The sequence below is a fragment of the Balaenoptera musculus genome, chromosome 8 (assembly GCF_009873245.2).
Source record: "Balaenoptera musculus isolate JJ_BM4_2016_0621 chromosome 8, mBalMus1.pri.v3, whole genome shotgun sequence".
NCBI lineage: Eukaryota > Metazoa > Chordata > Mammalia > Artiodactyla > Balaenopteridae > Balaenoptera > Balaenoptera musculus.
Genome location: NC_045792.1, coordinates 53,781,908 through 53,800,683, shown reverse-complemented (window position 1 = coordinate 53,800,683; position 18,776 = coordinate 53,781,908). Strand labels below are relative to the sequence as shown.

At 40.7% G+C, this 18,776-nt stretch overlaps 1 protein-coding gene and 1 long non-coding RNA gene across 7 annotated transcripts in view; one reads left to right on the top strand and one right to left on the bottom strand.

Annotated features, from left to right (window-relative positions):
- Nucleotides 1-18,776, bottom strand: part of LOC118898862 (serine/threonine-protein kinase PAK 1) — a 152,115-nt gene that overhangs the window by 81,606 nt on the left and 51,733 nt on the right. The window contains exon 1 of one of the 6 annotated variants that reach the window (XM_036859574.1): nucleotides 915-1,102. The exons of 4 other annotated variants lie outside the window; for them this stretch is intronic. The gene's annotated coding sequence lies outside the window, so the exon portion shown is untranslated. Of the gene's footprint in view, nucleotides 1-914; nucleotides 1,103-18,776 lie in introns of those variants that run through there. One more of the 6 variants, XM_036859575.1, reaches the window with a different exon arrangement.
- Nucleotides 10,276-11,198, top strand: LOC118898865. The gene is made up of 2 exons (XR_005020843.1): nucleotides 10,276-10,378; nucleotides 10,499-11,198. It is a non-coding gene; the product is annotated as an uncharacterized LOC118898865 (long non-coding RNA).

Below are 18,776 nucleotides of genomic sequence, written 5' to 3'. Positions count from 1 at the left end.
AAGCAGCTTTATGCCCAAGTATCGAACAATTGGCCAGTTTGGAGAAAAACCACTAATATACCTTGATCTGCTTCTTCCCAACCCCATCTCCCTACACCCAATATACCTACACTAAACACTAAAATAATCAGCATTCTCAACCTCTGTCTTGTCCGTGAAGTCACTGGGTCCTGAGCAGCCCAGTAAGATGCCATTCAAAAGACTGGCTAGAAGACAGGGTACCAAGGTCTGTTTCCCAAGTTTGCCTCCAAGGTCTGTTTCCCAAGTTTGCCTATCTCCTACAGTGTTGAGGGGGACATTTCTGCAGTCCATTCTAGGGCTTTTACCAACTCACCTGTCCAAAAGGCAGTTTGACAGCCTGAAAATGCCAGAGTCACAAACAAAATGTCAAGCCCTTCATTGCACAGATAAGGAAACTGAGGCCCCACAGAGGCTGCCTGAACAGGACCAGCCCCCCCCACCCCACCCCAGGTCTCCTATCTCTCAGTTTACTCCACCTCTTAACAAGTCACTTATAATACAATGCCCCTCCCCAGCACCCAAGAGAAAAGCCCCCATGGTCCCAGCAGGCCAGCCGCTAATCCAAGGCTGAGGAAAGCATCACCCTAGCCGCCAAGCAGAAGGGTGCTTGCAAAGGGGCAAGGCTCCTGAGGCAGAGCAAGTTCCCCAAAAGCCAGCTTCCCCTTCACACCCTTCCCTAGCCAGAGCTCTGATTCCAGTGCTGGCCTAGGCCTGGGTGGGCTCATCTGGGGTTTCCACCCTAAACCCCTTCTCTCACTTAGGGTCTCTTAAAGGAAGAGACCCTAAATCTACCGGACCCGCGTCACCACTCCCCGGAAGCCAGCAGAGACGTCCCCCCGCCCCCCGCCCCAGCACCGCGCAGCTGAGCGCGCCCCAGGGTGGGCACGCATTACCTGGTGGCGGGAGATGGCCCCGGCATCTCTGCCTACGGTTTTTGTAGCAGAGCTGCACCTCCCTCACGCCTGGCCGGCCGGGCAGCACCCTGGGCTCCCAGGTGGCTCTACTTGGCTGGGGCCGGGCTCCCCGCAGCTCGGCCGCCCCAGCTCTGGCTCCGGGGCGCAGCACGCTCCCGCCCTCGCAGGGCGCAGCAAAAGCTCTGCTCCAGGGTTGGCGAAGCAGAAGGGGCGGGGAAATAAGGGAGGGAAGGAGGCGGGAGAAAACCGCGCTTCTCCTTTCTGCAAAGAGGCTCTGAGGGAAGGCGGGGAGACTACTACCTTGCCACCCTCTCAGCTATTCTCCCCAACCTAGTCTTCAGCAGGGGGTAATTTCTCAGTGAATCCAGGCTTTCCAGGGACTGTCAGAGCTTCCTGGGTGGGCCCCAGAGTCAAGGAAGAGAACCAGAGCTCCCCTGTGCCTTAGTTTCTCCAGCTGGGTCTGGACTCCAGGACAACTCAAAAATCAAACCTAGCATTCTATCAGATTAGGCTTCAAGGAATGAAATGCACCCACCCACCGCCTCCAACAAAGGTGTCAGGTTCTAATTCTAATGCCCTAGGGAAAACACTGGGTGGATGCTTATAGCTGCTTCTAAGCAAAGAAAGCTCAAGAGCAGCTACCATTTGTAGCTACACAGCAGGTACCTGTGTACCAAGTACTTTACAAAATCATATGTCTATCTCACCACAACCTTATGAAGTAGACACACTACCAATTCACATGTGTCAAAACTGAGTTCCAGGAAGAATATGGTTTTGTACAATAAGTATTTCTTAAACACATATTGTGAATCAGGCATTGTAAAGGGCCCTGAGCAGAACAATACAGAATATTTACCAACACTGGCCCAGACCCCCTAAATGCTAGTAGTGCCCCCCGATAATTGAAACAATAAAAAAACACCTTCACACATTTCCAAATGCTCTGTAGGACGTAAAATTACCTCGTCAACTACCCCTCTATGTCTTGCTCTTGAGAGAGATGTCAGGAGTCAGATTATGCAGGGTCTCTTGTGGGTCATAACTAGGAGTCTGGGTTTTGTTCTAGGTTTCAGCAATGGGAAAGCTTTGGAAGGTTTTAAGCAGAATGACAAGGTCTAATCTATATTTTTTAAAAATCACTGACTGCTGAATGGAGAACAGAGGGGAGAGTTATGGAAATAAGAAGACAAGTCAGTAGATTCTTTCAGAACTCCAGGCAAAAGAAGACAGTAATGATTTAGAATAACATACTGGAAGAAGAGATGAGAAGAAACAAGAATATTCTAAACATACAGCTTGGAAGAAGCAGCAGCCGAACTCGGTAAAAGACAGGATGTGATGAGTGAGAGAGGGCAGTGACTTCCCCAAGACCACACAGCTGGTAAATGGCTGAGTCATTCCAACTTTGGTCTGACTCCTAAGCCTATGCTTTATTTCTCTCTGCCCCGTCAGTCATCTTTGTATTGACTACCATATCCCTCTCCCTACAGCCTGGCAAAGAGCAGGTAACCAGCATTATGTCTGATCAATAATTTAAGTGTGCTAGAGAGAAATTTTCCCTGACAGATGTCTACACCTCCATTTGATATGCCCAAAGTAATCTAATTGCAGAAGGATGTAGAGGAAGAACTCCAGTAGGACAGAAAGAGCTCTTCTGTCACCTTTCCCAGACCCTGAGTACTTGTGCTATTCCAACTATCAAAGTCTCAAATTTGGTAGAGGAGACAAGAAATTTCTTGAAGATCCCCTTGCCCACACAGAGAATCGGCCAGTAATACAAACTGGAGGGATCTGCTGCACTACGAGAACTCAGCTTCAAAGTAGTTTTAGGATGTTCTTTTGGGCCCACACCCTTGTCCTTCAACTTATGAATGAGAGGAGAACCAAAAAGAGTCCGCAGTCTTGGACATAGTTTTTCAAAGTAATCATCAATAATCATAACATCTGACCTTACCCAACTTCCCATCCCATGCAGCATTTGCTCTTACAGATAGGCTCTGCTGGAATATGCAGGAACAGAAAGCTCATCTGCAACGAGCACTATGAGACAGTGCTTCCTAATATTCAGCCAGGTGCCTCTCTGTGAACTTCCAATTCTGGCTACTAGAGCACTCAAAAAACATCCTTCAACGCCAAATCATATTAAAGACTTTCAGATATGTGTATATGGTGATCTATCAAGGCCATGCACATTTTCTCTTCTCCAGAATAAATACACTCAGTTCTTTTAATCATTTGTTCATTCAATAACTATTTAAGCATCTTGTACAAGCCACGAGAGACATACACACCATCGAACAGGACCACACCTTCAAGAAGTTTATGGTTTGAGTATGGTGGTTTTTAACTCGCCCAGTGTATCAATATTACCAGGGAAGCTTTAAAAATATATACTGAAGTCCTAGCAGAGATTCTGACTCAACTGGTCTGGGATGTAGCCTAGGCAACGTATCTGATCAATATAACTATAGCTACATATAGATATCTATCAGAGGACTAACACTACCTGATTTCAAGACTTACTATAAAGCTACAGTGATAAAGGTGGTGTGTTATTGGCGAAAGGACAGACAAATATATCAGTGGAACAGAATAGAGACCCTAAATAGACATACACAAATACAGTCAACTGATACTTGACAAATGAGCAAAGGAAATTCAATGGAGAAAGAACAGTCTTTTCAATGAATGGTGCGAGAACAACTTGACCTCCATCTGCAAAAAAATTTAGACACGGACTTCACACTTTTCACAAAAATTAGCTCAAAATGTATCCACAGACCTTAATGTAAAATGCAAAACTATAAAATGACTAGAAGATAACAAAAGAGAAAACCTAGATGACCTTAGATTGGGTGATGGCTTTTTAGATACAACAAAACCACAATCCATAAAAGAAAAGGTTGATAACTTGGACTATTTAAAACTTAAAACTTCTGTTCTGCCAAAGACAGTATTAAGAGAATGAAAAGACAAGTCATAGACTTGGGAAAATATTACCAAAACACACATCTGATAAAGGACTTATATTCCAAATATACAAAGAACTCTTAAAACTCAACAATAAGAAAACAAACAACCCAATCAAAAAATGGACAAAAAAATCTGGACAGACACCACACCAAAGAAGATATAGAGATGACAAATAAGCACATGAAAAGATAATCAACATCATATGTCATTAGGGACTTGCAAATTAAAACACAACAAAATACCACTACTTACCTATTAGAAGGGCTAAAACCCAAAAGAGTGATAACACCAAATGTTGGTGAGGATGTGCAGCAACCAGAATTCTCATTCACTACTGAGGGAATGCAAAATCGTACAGCCACTTTGAGAGACAGTTTGGCAGTTTCTTATAAAGCTAAATACAGGCTTACCATAAAATCTAGCAATTGCACTCCTAGGTATTTATCCAAATGAGTTGAAAAACCTGTCCACAAATATTTATTGCAGCCATACTCATAATTGCCAAAATTCAGAAGTAACCAGGATATTCTTCAATAGATGAATGGATAGACAAGCATCCATACAATGCGTATTATTCAGCAATAAAAGAAATGAACTATCAAGCCATGAACACCTAGAAAAACCCCAAATGTATACTGCTAAGTGAAAAAAGCTAGTCTGAAAAGGCTGACTCCAATTATATAATAGTCAGGAAAAGGAAAAACTATAGAAGCAGCAAAAAGATCAGTGGTTGCCAGGGGCTAAGAAAGTGGGGGCAGGGATGAACAGGTGAAACATAGGGCTTTTTTTTTTTTTTTTTTTTGACTGTGCAGTGCAGCATGCGGGATCTTATTTCCCCAACCAGGGATGGAACCCATGTCCCCTGCAGTGGAAGCTCGGAGTCGTAACCACTGGACTGCCAGGGAAGTCCCCACAGGGCATTTTTAAGGTGGTAAAACTATTCTGTATGATACTATAATGGTGGATACCTGATATGATGCATTTGTTAAAACCCATAGAAATATACAACACAAAGAGCTTTAGTTAATAATAATGTATCAATACTGATTCATCAATTGTACCCACTGATACAAGATGTTAATAGAGGAAGTGCTGGGAGGAGTGGGAGAGATGGAGTACACGGGAGGTCTTTGTACTTCCTGGTCAATTTTTCTATAAGCCTAAAACTGCTCAAAAAATAAAGTCTATTAAAATAAAATAAAAAATAAAGGGCAAGTATCAAACAAACAAAAAAAGACATATAAGATAAACTTTATTTTCTTTTTCATTAGATTCATTAGACCTAAAATTACTCTGTCAAATTATTGTAAAAGTTTCTAAACTCTCTCAATTTCTATGCTTACCTCATTGCAGACTGGGAACAGTTCAAACTCTACTTTGAGTGATCTGGGCACATTTTACTAAACACAGTCCTGTTTGCAATGACCCATGCAACTAGGGCACCTTCCACTAAACACAGTACTGTTTGCAATGACCCTCTTACTGCCTGGTACCCTATGGGAAAGGTGATAGTCTAAGGGCAGTCTATCCCCTATAGAACGTAGTTGGACTATCACCTCCATTAACTATACTTTGTACTTCCAATAATTCAGTCTGAAGCTGCACTAGCTTTTTAGTCACTGCAGTGCCTTTGGCTGACACTGGCCTTAGGCAGCCAAAACCACAATTTTCATAAGAATAGCATCAGGCTAGGTCTCCTTTAGGCTCCCCATATTTTGCCATTTCTTTGAGACTTAAACTATTGAACTTCACTGCCATCCACTTTAAATTTCGTCTTTTTTGGCTTCAACCCACCTCTTCAAGCTCACTCGCTCTCTCGCTCGCTCATTCTGTCTCTCTCTCTCTGTGCCATCTAGCATAGTAGTTTTTCCTTCCAGTTTTCATCACCTGCAAATCTAGTAAGTATTCTATCTCTTCAAACATTTATTAAACATCTACCATGTGCCCTTGCCTGTACTTGGTTACAGGGATTAAAGATGACCTAGAAATGGCCTATGACTCCAGGAATCACCACTAATAAGGGAGAGTGGCATACATAAAACTGTAAAAGGTACTGCACTAGAAAACTGAATAAACAAAATAAACAGGATAAGATGGAAGACACTACAAAACATGTATCATATAGTATAAGGCAGGACCACTAATGTCTTCAGCAAGGAAGATCAAATTCAGGCATCTTCTATTCTAGTTTTCAGTTCTCAAAAACCAGATGCTGGTTTGGTTATAGAATGCAGACCAGTCAGCTCACATGCTATCTCTTTCAATGGTGGGTACTGCTATAGGAAGCTTTGCTAACCATGGCTTCCTCTGATGAAATACAAGACTCATGAAATTGAGGTATATTAATAAGAAGCCAGCATTTTATTTATTACTGAGGGCTAGTAAATTATAATCAAGGAAGAAACTATTAGCTAAAGAAATGAAAACGCAGAATCAAATGAGGTAGAAGGGACTTTAAAAGACTAAACTACATAGTCAAAGAAAGAAATAAAATCCTACATATATCAAATAACTGGCCCAAGTTTACACAACAAGTTAGCAGTTAACTTGTTTTAAGTGCAATTACTCCTTGCATTTATATAGTCCTTTGGTTTTCCAAAGTAAATAATTCACAAACTATTCATTCAACCCATGGATCTTGACCAGTGATGTTTTGTCTATGTAGTCATCTTAGCCTAATCAGGCCCTTTCAGGTCATTCAGCTGACTTCTACAAGCATATGAGCTTGCAACCACTGTTAACACTATATAAAGGCTAATGATCAGTAATAATTAGCAAATTTTGTTTAGACATTACAGGTTTCAACTGATAGTGGCTATAGGATTTGAAAATGATTGTTTTTATTTGATTCTCGTGTAACCACAAATAATTTAAGACCAATACATTTACTGATTGAGAATTACAACTTCTGATATTACCAGTTAAATGTAGGAAGAAGTGGGGACTTCCCTGGTGGTGCAGTGGTTACAAATCTGTCTACCAATGCAAGGGACACAGTTTCGAGCCCTGGTCCGGGAAGATCCCACATGCCGCAGAGCAACTAAGCCCGTGCACCACAGCTACTGAGCGTGAGCTCTAGAGCCTGCAAGCCACAACTACTGAGTCCGTGCACCACAACTACTGAAGCCCGCATGCCTAGAGCTCGTGCTCCGCAACAAGAGAAGCCACTGCAATGAGAAGCCCACACACCCCAACAAAGAGTTAGCCCCTGCTCACCGCAACTAGAGAAAGCCTGCACGCAGCAACGAAGACCCAACATAGCCAAAATAAAAAATAATAATTTTTAAAAATAAAGTCTAAAATAAATGTAGGAGGAAGTCAGTCAACAATGATGATTTTGGTTCTATTAAAATAGTCATCCAATATAGCATTCTTTCTTGTAATTACATGGCAGAGCCAGTTGTCTATTAAGGACTATGGAATGAGGTGGAGAATAAAATAAATAAATAACAATAATGGCTTACCAAAATACTTCAAGAAAAGAAATAAGCAATGGAAGGATGGAAAAGGGGGAAAAAAGGCAAAAATCTATTCAGTGCCAGTCAGATACAAAGCAACTAACTAAATCAAAATGTACACGAAGTTCAAACAAGGCAAAAAGTACAGAGAAGAGAGACACCAACTACATCTGTAGAGCTGGGGGAAGTTTTGTGAAGGAGACAGTATTTGGGTTGGGTATTAAAAAGGAGTAGAATTTTCATAAATAGAGGTACTGAGAATGGGGGTGAGGGTTGAGAATCCCCTTGAGGGAACCACAAAAGCAAAGGCCCAAAGGAGGAAAAAGCATGAGCTCTGTTTAGGAAATAATAAATAATCTAGACATTCAAGGAAATAGTAAATAATCTCATCATTCATTCACCATTTACTGAATTTGTTCTACATGCCAGATACAGTGCAGTCACAAAGGATGAAAATATGAGGAGACCTACTTCTTACTTTCAAGAAACAGAGCATTTTTAAAGACAACAGAAGACAAACCTGTGTCACTGACAGTCAGACTTAACAGCTCCAAAAATCTGTTCCTTCTTCACCTGTCCCCCTGTCAATGCAATTCTACTCTTCCAATTACCCAAGCCAAAAATCTGATTCATCTTTTTTTTTTTTTTTTTTTTTTATATTTATTTTTGGCTGTGTTGGGTCTTCGTTTATGCGCGAGGGCTTTCTCTAGTTGCGGCAAGTGGGGGCCACTCTTCATCGCGGTGCGCGGGCCTCTCACTGTCGCGGCCTCTCTCGTTGTGGAGCACAGGCTCCAGACGCGCAGGCTCAGTAGTTGTGGCTCACGGGCCTAGCTGCTCCGCGGCATGTGGGATCTTCCCAGACCAGGGCTCGAACCCGTGTCCCCTGCATTGGCAGGCAGACTCCCAACCACTGCGCCACCAGGGAAGCCCCATCTTTTTTTAATATATATAAATTTATTTATTTATTTTTGGCCATGTTGGGTCCTCGTTGCTACGCACGGGCTTTCTCTAGTTGCAGCAAGCAGGGGCTACTCTTTGTTGCAGTGTGTGGGCTTCTCATTGCAGTGGTTTCTCTTGTTGTGGAGCACAGGCTCTAGGTGCGTGGGCTTCAGTAGTTGTGGCACGTGGGCTCAGTAGTTGTGGCTCGCGGGCTTAGTTGCTCCACAGCATGTGGGATCTTCCTAGACCAGGGCTCGAACCCGTGCCCCCTGCATTGGTAGGCAGATTCTTAACCACTGCGCCACCAGGGAAATCCCAATCTGATTCATCTTTGACTCCATTTTTTCTATCACCTTTACCTCAAAGTCACCAGCAAATCCTAACAACTCTATCTTCAATATATATCTACGATCCAATCACTTTTCATCACCTTTACTGCTACTGCCTTGGCCCAAACCATCAGCAACTTTTACCTAGAATAGTGGTTCTCAATATTTGGAGGCTAGGGGGGAGAGATTTTTCTCCAAAGGAGAAATTTGGCAATGTCTAGAGAAATTTTTGTTGAAACAACTGTGGAGGTACTACTGGCATCTAATGCGTAGAGGTCAGGAATGCAACTAATAATACTATGATACACAGGACAGCCCCTCCCAACAAAGAATTATCTGGCCCAAAGTGTTAATAGTGGAGAAACTCTGACTTAGAGTATTGCAATAGACTCTTAACAGATCCACTCCTGCCTCCCAGAATGATCCTTTTATAATGTAAGTCTCAGATCACATCACTCTCTTCTGCTCAAAATCTTCCAGTGGCTTCCCAAATCCCTCAATGTAAAAGCTAAAGTTCTTATGAAGACCTACAAGGCCATACATGATCTTACCTCTATCCTCCTCCTCCACCCCCCATCTTACCCTGCTACATCTCTGACCTGGTCTCCTACTTCTCTCTCCTTCACTCACGCTGCTCCAGGCACAATGGCTTCCACCAACAGGCTATGTACAGTCCCACCTCTGGGCTTTGGTACCTATGGTCACTCTGCCTAAAAACACATTTTGCCCCAGATATCCATATGACTCCTTTCCTCACTTCCTTCAGGTCTCTACTCAAATATCACTTCATCAGAGGTCTTCCCTGACCACTCTTCATAAAACGACAGGAACCTGTCTTCACTCCATCTCAGCACTCTTTATTCCCTCCTACTCTGCTTTATTTGTATCCATAGCACTTACCATCAACTGACATATTTGTTTGCTTTTTGGTTGACTCCCACCAATAGAACATATGCCCCACAAGCAAAAACTTTTCCTTTATCCCCTGACCTAAGAACTATTCCTTGCACACAGTAGGAGATTGGTAAGTAATGGCTGAATGAAGGAATAAGTGAATGAATAAATGGAGCTGGAAAGACCAGTCAGGAAGAAACTAGAAAGACCAATGAAGGCCAGAAATGTGGATATAATCTTAGAATTGGTCTAAAGAAGAGATTGCCCAAGAGTGATTATCTTGTCATATGCCATACAAATCACCTTATCTTCTCCATCAAATAGAGACAGAGAGAGTAACGGGGAATTCTATTTTATATCAATATAAGAACATTATAATAATCAGAAGTATACAATAATGAAATGGATAATCTTTAAAGTATTAACACCCCCAATCAACCTCTCAGCACGTAGGATGCAGTAACAAACTACTCTTCCATAATTTTCCCCTCTGCTTATTCTTTTGGATTCAGTTCAAATGTCACCACCTCTACCAAGGTTTTTCCAAACTCCCTCAAACAGACTTAGCCACTCCTACTTATGGTCCTCAGAGCAATCTGCCCACTTATCCCAATTTACTAAAAGTGTTTGTTAATATATTATTATGACTGAATTGTGCCCCTCTTACCTCCAAAATACATATGTTGAAGCCCTAACCCCACCTGTGACTGTATTGGAGACAGAGCCTGTAAGGAGGTGATTAAAGTTAAATGAGGTCAAGGAAGTAACTTCAGAGGAGGATCTGATGGATATGGAAGTGGTCGTGGATTTGGGGATGGCTATAATGGGTATGGAGGAGGACCTGGAGGTGGTAATTTTGGAGGTAGCCCTGGTTATGGAGAAGGAAGAGAAGGATATGGTGGTGGAGGACCTGGATATGGCAACCAGGGTGGGGGCTACGGAGATGGTTATGACAACTATGGAGGAGGAAATTATGGAAGTGGAAATTTTAATAATTTTGGAAATTATAATCAGCAACCTACTAACTATGGTCCAATGAAGAGTGGAAACTTTGGTGGTAGCAGGAACAAGGGGGGACCATATGGTGGAGGAAACTATGGTCCAGGAGGCAGTGGAGGAAGTGGGGGTTATGGAGGGAGAAGCCGATATTGAGCTTCTTTCTATTGACCATGGGCTTCACTGTATAAGTAGGAGAGGATGAGAGCCCAGAGGTAACAGAACAACTTCAGGTTATCGAAATAACAATGTTAAGGAAACTCTCATCTCAGTCATGCATAAATATGCAGACTACACCAGAGTAGATGCAGAGAGCCATTTTGTGAATGGATTGGATTATTTAATAACATTACCTACCAGGGAGGAAAGATTGTAAAAACAAAAAATAATGCCTTTGAGACAGTTTCTTAGCTTTTTAATTGTTGTTTCTTTCTAGTGGTCTTTGTAAGAGTACAGAAGCAGTCCTTCTTTGATAATGTTAAATTTGTAAGTTTCAGGTGACATGTGAAACCTTTTTTAAGATTTTTCTCAAAGTTTTGAAAAGCTATTAGCCAGGATCATGGTGTAATAAGACATAACATTTTTCCTTTAAAAAAAATTTAAGTGCGTGGGTAGAGTTAAAAAGCTGTTATACATTTATGATTTAATAAAATAATTCTAAAGGAAAAAAACGTTAAATGAGGTCATAAGGGAGGAACCTTGATCAAATAGAACTGCTGTCCTTATAAAAGAGGAAGAGACACCAGAATCTCTCTCTCTCTCTCTGCCTCGAGGACAGAGTGAGAAGGCAGCAGTCTGTAAGCCACGAAGAGAGCTCTTACAAGAAGCCAAATCCCGCCAGAACCTTGATCTTGGACTTCTCAGTCTCCAGAGCTGTGAGAAAATAAATTTCTTTTGTTTAAGCCACCCAGCCTAGCAGATTAAAACATATACCTTTTCACCTCTAGACTGAAAAATTACTTTATGTCCCCATTTACTATTCTATCCCCAGACCAGAATATGGCAACTTTAATAAAATGTAGGCACCACTACATATTTTTATGGAATGATATAGAGTACAAATACATTTTTAAAAACCATATTAAAAAGTCATTAAAGTCAAATGACTTTCAAATGCTCAACCAATAACTATTCTTCCCTTCATTCTCACGAAATAAACCCTAATTTTGTTCAGGAAGGCAATGAGATAACTAAATATTCGTTTTCCCAGACTTCCTCAAACTTTGGTGTGCCCATGTGACACAGTTTTAGCCAGTAAAGTCATGAAAAGCTTCTAAGAATTCTGGGGAAATGGTTGCTTTAAATACAAAATAGGACATAGAAGAAGTGCTAGTTCTGCCTTTCCCCCTTTCTTCTTCCTCAAACATTCCTGCTGGAGCTACAGTAGCCGTTTTGTAACTATGAGATCATAAGCACAAAGGCTGAAAGCAAACACTCTAAGGATGCAGACTGGAAAAACAGAAATAGCCTGGAATCCAAATGGTATTGTGAGTATCTGAACCCATGCCAGCAACCATCCTTTTTCCTCCAGACTTCTTGTCAAGAAAGCTGATCCCTACATTTGAAGTCATTGTTAGGTTTTTCTCCTACTTACAGCTGAAGACATTCCTAATTAACACAAACAAGAAGCATACTAGAGAATCAAGAGGAAGAGGATTCTTACTAGTCTGAATCCTCTATTCCTTATCAGCCACTGGCCCCTAATCATACATGAATTTCTCTTATTAGCATGAGATTGGAGTTGATCTAGCTTAAAAATACAGAGTAGATAAAAGGAGGACTGCACAGTAACAGACACCAGACAATCACTCTTCCTAATAAGTTCTTATTTTTATAAGAATAACGGTATAACTCTGTCTTCAAAAATGGCTTTCAAGTTGCTTGCACATATAAAAGATAGATAAGATAGATAGACAGACAGACAGACATCCTAGGACAATAGTAATCATCAATGGGGTATAGGTCATAAAGTAGAAGAAAATCACAGCAAGTACCAAAAAACCCATACTGAAGGTAGCTATTGCAATTCATGACCAAATTTTGCTCTGTGCATCCTGGAAGACAAATCAAAATCAAAAGGAAGGGAGTGAAATTCAAACTATTAACTCTCATTGTCTAATGGAAGAGGTATATCAGTTTTGTTACAAAACAACCATTATCAGTTGAAGCAAGGATTGGAAAACTTTTTTCTGCAAAAGGCCAGACTAAATATTTTAGGCTTTGCAGGTCGTATCATTGCTGTCTCAACTACTCAACTCTGCCTGTGTAGCACAAAAAGAGCCATAAACAATATGTAAACAAATGAGTATGGCTGTATTCCAATAGAACTTTATTTACAAAGACAGTCAACTGGCCAGCTATGTCCTACAGGCTATAGTTTGCTGACCCCTAAGTCAGAAGACTCTTGGATGTAAGCACCAGACCTCTTCTGGCAGTGCAGGAATTTGGCCTGAGTGCAACAGCCACTAGCATCAATGCTACTTCAGTGACAGAAACTCAACCTTGCAGGTGATGCTACCTGCCTCTACAGCCAAAGAGAGAAAGTTAGCTCCCCATTACCTTCTCTCTCATGTCATTAAGTCCTAAATCCAAGTGTGGTGTGGGCATACGGTATTGGTGAAAGCTAGGTCACTGCCTGTGCCCTAGAAGCAAGGAAGTTTGAGAAGCCAGTATCTAAATTTTTATCTCCTTTAGGGGATAGCATCTTTGCCACCAAGAAGACTCATAAAACGGGGGACATGCGGCTTCCCTGGTGACACAGCGGTTAAGAATCCGCCTGCCAATGCAGGGGACACAGGTTCGAGCCCTGGTCTGGGAAGATTCCACATGAGCACGTGTGCCACAACTACTGAAGCCCACACGCCTAGAGCCCGTGTTCCGCAACAAGAGAAGCCACCGCTATGAGCCCGCGCACTGCAACAAAGAGTAGCCCCCACTCGCCGCAACTAGAGAAAGCCCGCGTGCAGCAACGGAGACCCAACTCAGCCATAAACAAACAAACAAATAAATAAATAAATAAACAAACTTTTTTTAAAAACGGGGGACACAAAATGCTGTGCAGTAAAAATAAATGACAACTATCCATTTCAGTTAACTCTTACTTATACCTTCCTTCCATATATAAATTGTTTTTTTTTAAATACTCCAGCCTATCATCATCACTAATCAGCAGGGAAATGCACATCAAAACCACAATGAGATATCACTTCACATCTGTCAGAATGGCCATCACCAAAAAGACCAGAAATAACAAGTGGTAGAGAGGATGTGGAGAAAACCATACTCATGCGTGCAGTATTGGTAGGAATGTAAATTGGTGCAGCCTGTGGAAAACAGTATGGAGGTTTCTCCAAAACCTAAAAATAGAACTACCATATGATCCAACAATTCCACTCCTAGGTATATATCTGAAGAAAATGAAAATGCACCCCAATGTTCATAGCAGCATTATTTACAATAGCCAAGATATGGAAACAACCTAAGTGTCCATCAACAGATGAATGGATAAAAATGTGATACACACACACATACGCACACACACACAATGGAATACTACTCATCCATAAAAAAGAATGAAATTTTTGCTATTTGCAGCAACACAGATGGAGGGTATTATGCTAAGTGAAATAAATCAGACAGAGAAAAACAAATACTCATACGTAGAATCTAAAAATACAACAAACTAGTGAATATAACAACAACAAAAAAAGCAGACTCACAGATATTGAGGACAAACTAGTGTTTACCAGTGGGGAGAGGGGAATGGGGAGGGGAAAGATGGGGCAGGGGATTAAGAGGTACAAATTGCTATGTATAAAATACATAAGCTATATGGATATATTGTACAACACAGGGAATATAGCCAATGTTTTATAATAACTATAAATGGAATATAACCTTTAAAATTTGTGAATCACTATGTTGTACACCTGAAACATAGACTATATACCTCAACTATACCTCAATAAAAAAAAGAACAGTAGAGAAAAAAATACACTCCAGCCTAACATATTGTCACTAACCCTAACAAACTAAAAATGCTCTCACTTTCTCCCCAAAAAAGGGACAACACACAGTCTCATTAGTTGCAACATCCCAGCATTAAATTCTAAGGAACTTATCTCTATTTGTTGAGTGCTTTAAGTACCAGGTACTACTCTAAGCCTTCATGCCTTTGTTCATGCTGCTATCTCTGACTGGAATAGCCTTATCTCTCCTTATCTCCCTTTGTTTCCAGGAAAACTCTTAATCTTCAGGTGTCCTCTCCTCTAACTGGCCATCTCTGATGCAGTCCTGCCCAAAAGTTTGAATAGGTCCTCCTCCCTTAGGATATTAGAGCACCTCATGAAAACTCTTCTCACCTTATTTACCACAGGTGTCTTACATTTCCAGCCAGACTATAAGTCCCTTTGGTGAGGGAATGTTTCATTCATTCATTTCCATTCCCTCAGTACCTAATCAAAGCCTCATACATAGAAGGTTCTCAACAATTATATCTACTGAATCCAAACAAATCTAAAAAATAAGAACATCACATATCTTTTGGTCCAGGCACCTAAGTTCCTTTTGTCTTGCTCTGATTCCTCTTATATCCCAGGATATATTCTTGTTTTCAAGGCTGCCTTAAATATCTCTCCTAAATATTTAAAATGCTGCAGCGACACAAGTGCTTCTTTAAAAAGATGATTATAAATAAGTTCTTTATAAACCCAAAAGCAGTTTGAAGGTCCACTGTGTCGTCAAAGCATAAGACCATTTTAAAAGGTATTTCCCATTTTAAGGACTCCTAGACTCAAAACACTTTTAGACACAGATTTTTCTTTAATGAGCTCCTATCTTTCTTGCCACTGAAACCTTTCTTCTCAATTAAGCTTAGACTCCAACTATAGTGTTCCACTGTGTCAGCCAAGGCTTCAGAAAAGAAGTACCTTCTATAAGATATGACAATCCCTAACATTTATGCAGTTCTTTACAATCAACAAAGCACAGTCGTATCCATCATCCAATTTAATTCTTGCATACAATCCTGTGAGATTTCTCCTCACAAGCAAAGCCCAGTCCCAAAGCCGTCTCTCGTGGACTACTACCACCACCAGGGCCACCCCCTAACCCCACCAAACACACACACACACACACACACACAATTTCCTATAGCTCTTCTCACTCATACAGATAATCTATTATCCATAGTGAAGTGTGAGCAGCCTAAGGGAAGGAACCAGGCCTACCACAGTGTATAGCACAGTAAATGTTTGATAATTGTCTGCTGAATAAACAAACCAAAGTGAGTTAGGCAAAACAGTCAGCATTTTTGTATCAATAAAGTAGAAACTGAGATGACTTTCCCAAATTTTCCTAGCTAAGACTATAATCAGGGTATTCTTGATTTTCAATTCAGGACTCTTTTTACCATGCTGCCCTCTCCACGGATTGGTCAGTGTACAAAAGAAGGAGTCCTGAACTGGGACTCATAAGTCCTGGTCCTCAGACAAGCCACTTAACTTCTCTGAGCATCAGCTTCCTCATTTTTTACAAGTGGGAACAATCATACAGTCTTTTCCTCTCAGAACACACTGTGAAGACTAATATAAGATAATGTGAGTAGAAGTGACTTGAGAAGAGTGAAATGATATACTAGGCTACAGACAATGCTTAGGTTGATGACTCCCACTGTCACTGACAAAGTCAAAATCAGTCTGCCCTAGAAGAAACATATTTATCCTAATAGCTAAAAAATCAGCTTTATTATCCTCATTTTACAGATGAGAAAACTGAGGCACAGAGAGCATAACACTTGCCAAAGACTGCAAACCTAGTAAATATTAGACCTGGAATTAGATAGAATTCTAGTCCATCACATCCTAAAGATCTTCCCATACTGCTTCGCCAACATTACAGAATAAAAGCTTTCAATTGCCTCTAGACTGATGGAACAGTGCTAATCTTGAGTTGAGAACATTTCATTGTCTCTCAGGCCAAATCAAACTAAGTTAGCCTTGTAGGTAAGCACAGCTTGATTGCAATCCCTGTGGTGCCACACCTCAGTAGGATGAGCTAAAAATTGAATATGTATATTAGAAAATGTTCTGACATGAATTTTGAAATTATTTTAACTAGACTGAAAATCTGACAGGAAAAGCAAAAGTGAACAATCTATTTTTTTTTACCATTCATTACTGTGATTATGAAACATGGAAAGAGCCCAGGCTTTGAAATCAGACAGTTCAAACTTAACAGTAGAAAAGAAAAACCTAGACAAAGGCCAGGAGGAGGGAATTAGCAGAGAGGATCAAGATATGACAACGGCTGGAGCAAGTAGGATTGGTAGTGAGATCTAAGAAAATACAGTCCCCTATTCTCTTCTTCCTCCCCAAACACCCCCACAACCTGCAAGAAACCTAACCTGTGATGCTTCTTTTCTCCCTACAGCACCTGAACAATGCAGATTAGTAAGTCATTGAGAAAGTCTAAAACCCTCCTTTGCTAACACTTCCTCCTAAATGCCTCTCCAGAGACAGACTGAATGGCAGACAGGCTGTCAGAAGACACATGTTGTCATCATACTGTCCTTCATACAGTTTGGGATAAGGTTTTTTTTTGGTAGTGATGTAGCTGCTATTACTTGCAGCTTTAAATAACCACATACGTGTAGCCAGCAATTCTTTTATTTGGGACGAGAGTGTAAAGAAATTTGTTTTAAAGAACATATTTGGAATTTACAAAAGAGGAAAGCCATGTGAATACATAATTTTCTCAGAAAGAGCTCTGGCATAAGGCAGGTATCTGACCCAGCAGTGCCATGGTCCAAACCCCTTCCTGTAGTTAGAGCCTCTTAGACCTCACCAAGGCCTATAAACAGATTTTAAATAAAAACAACAGACTCACAGTTGCTGTATGATCCAGCAATCCCACTCCTGGGCATATACCCAGACAAAACAATAATTTGAAAAGATACATGTACCCCTATGTTCAGAGCAGCACTATTTACAATAGCCAAGACATGGAAACAACCTAAATGTCCATTGACAGATGAATGGATAAAGAAGATATGGTATATATTCATCGGAATATTACACAGCCATTAAAAAGAATGAAATAATGTCATTTGCAGCAACGTGGATGGACCTAGAGATTATCATACTAAGCAAAGGAAGCCAGAAAGATAAATAACACAGGATATCACTTATATGTGGAATCTAAAATACCACAGGATATCACTTATATGTGGAATCTAAAATACAACACAAATGAGCAAATCTACAATACAAAAATGGACTCACAAATATAGAGAACAGACTCGTGGTTGCAGGGGGTGGGGGGGAAGGATTAGGAGTTTGGAATTAGCAGATGCAAACTATTCAATATTATATATGGGATGGATAAACAACAAGGTCCTACTGTATAGCACAGGGAACTATATTCAATACCCTGTGATAAACCATAATGGAAAAGAATATGAAAAATATATATATATATATGTATAACTGAATCACTCTGCTGTACAGCAGAAAATAAACACAACATTGTAAATCAACTATACTTCAATAAAAGTTAAAAAAAAAAAAAAAAAAAGACTCACAACCCAGAATTCATTCCCTCGACAACTTCCATCAGGTGCTTTCAAGGACCAGCCAATGAATCAGAGACAACAGATAAAAATTAATCATGAAAACAGGAAGAATGAGGTAAGTACTCCATCAGAAGAAAAAAAGGGATTAATTGTTACTGTGAAGGTCAGAGAGGCTTCACCAGGTAACCCCCTCTCCTTAAAAGTCCCCTCCACACTGTTCTCAGATTCTGACATCCCACACCAGACATCTGAAATAGGACCCCAAGGGATTCTGTCAAATTGTGAAGAAAGGAGTTGGCTAAGCCAGGTAGAGGAGAAGGCAAAGGCAAAATGGAAGAGTATATGTACTGGGCTATGTCTAAGGAATGGCCAGTGACCATGACTGGAGTGCAGGGTACACAGAAGAATAAATAAGAAATGAGGCAGGAAAGGCACATTTGGGTCAGATCTTAGAAGGCCTTGAATGCCAGCCTAAGGAACTTGAAATTTATTGTACAAACAAGGGAAACTATTATTAAGCAGAGCTATGGTGTTTGACATATTTTAGAAAGATCACTCTAGAAGTATGTAAGGTAAAGGAAGATTAGAAGTGGTAAGACTGTTAGGAATCTACTGTGTTATGACAGTCTAGTTAAGAGATGATAAGAGCAGCCCAACATTGTGACCAGAGCCTTAGCAG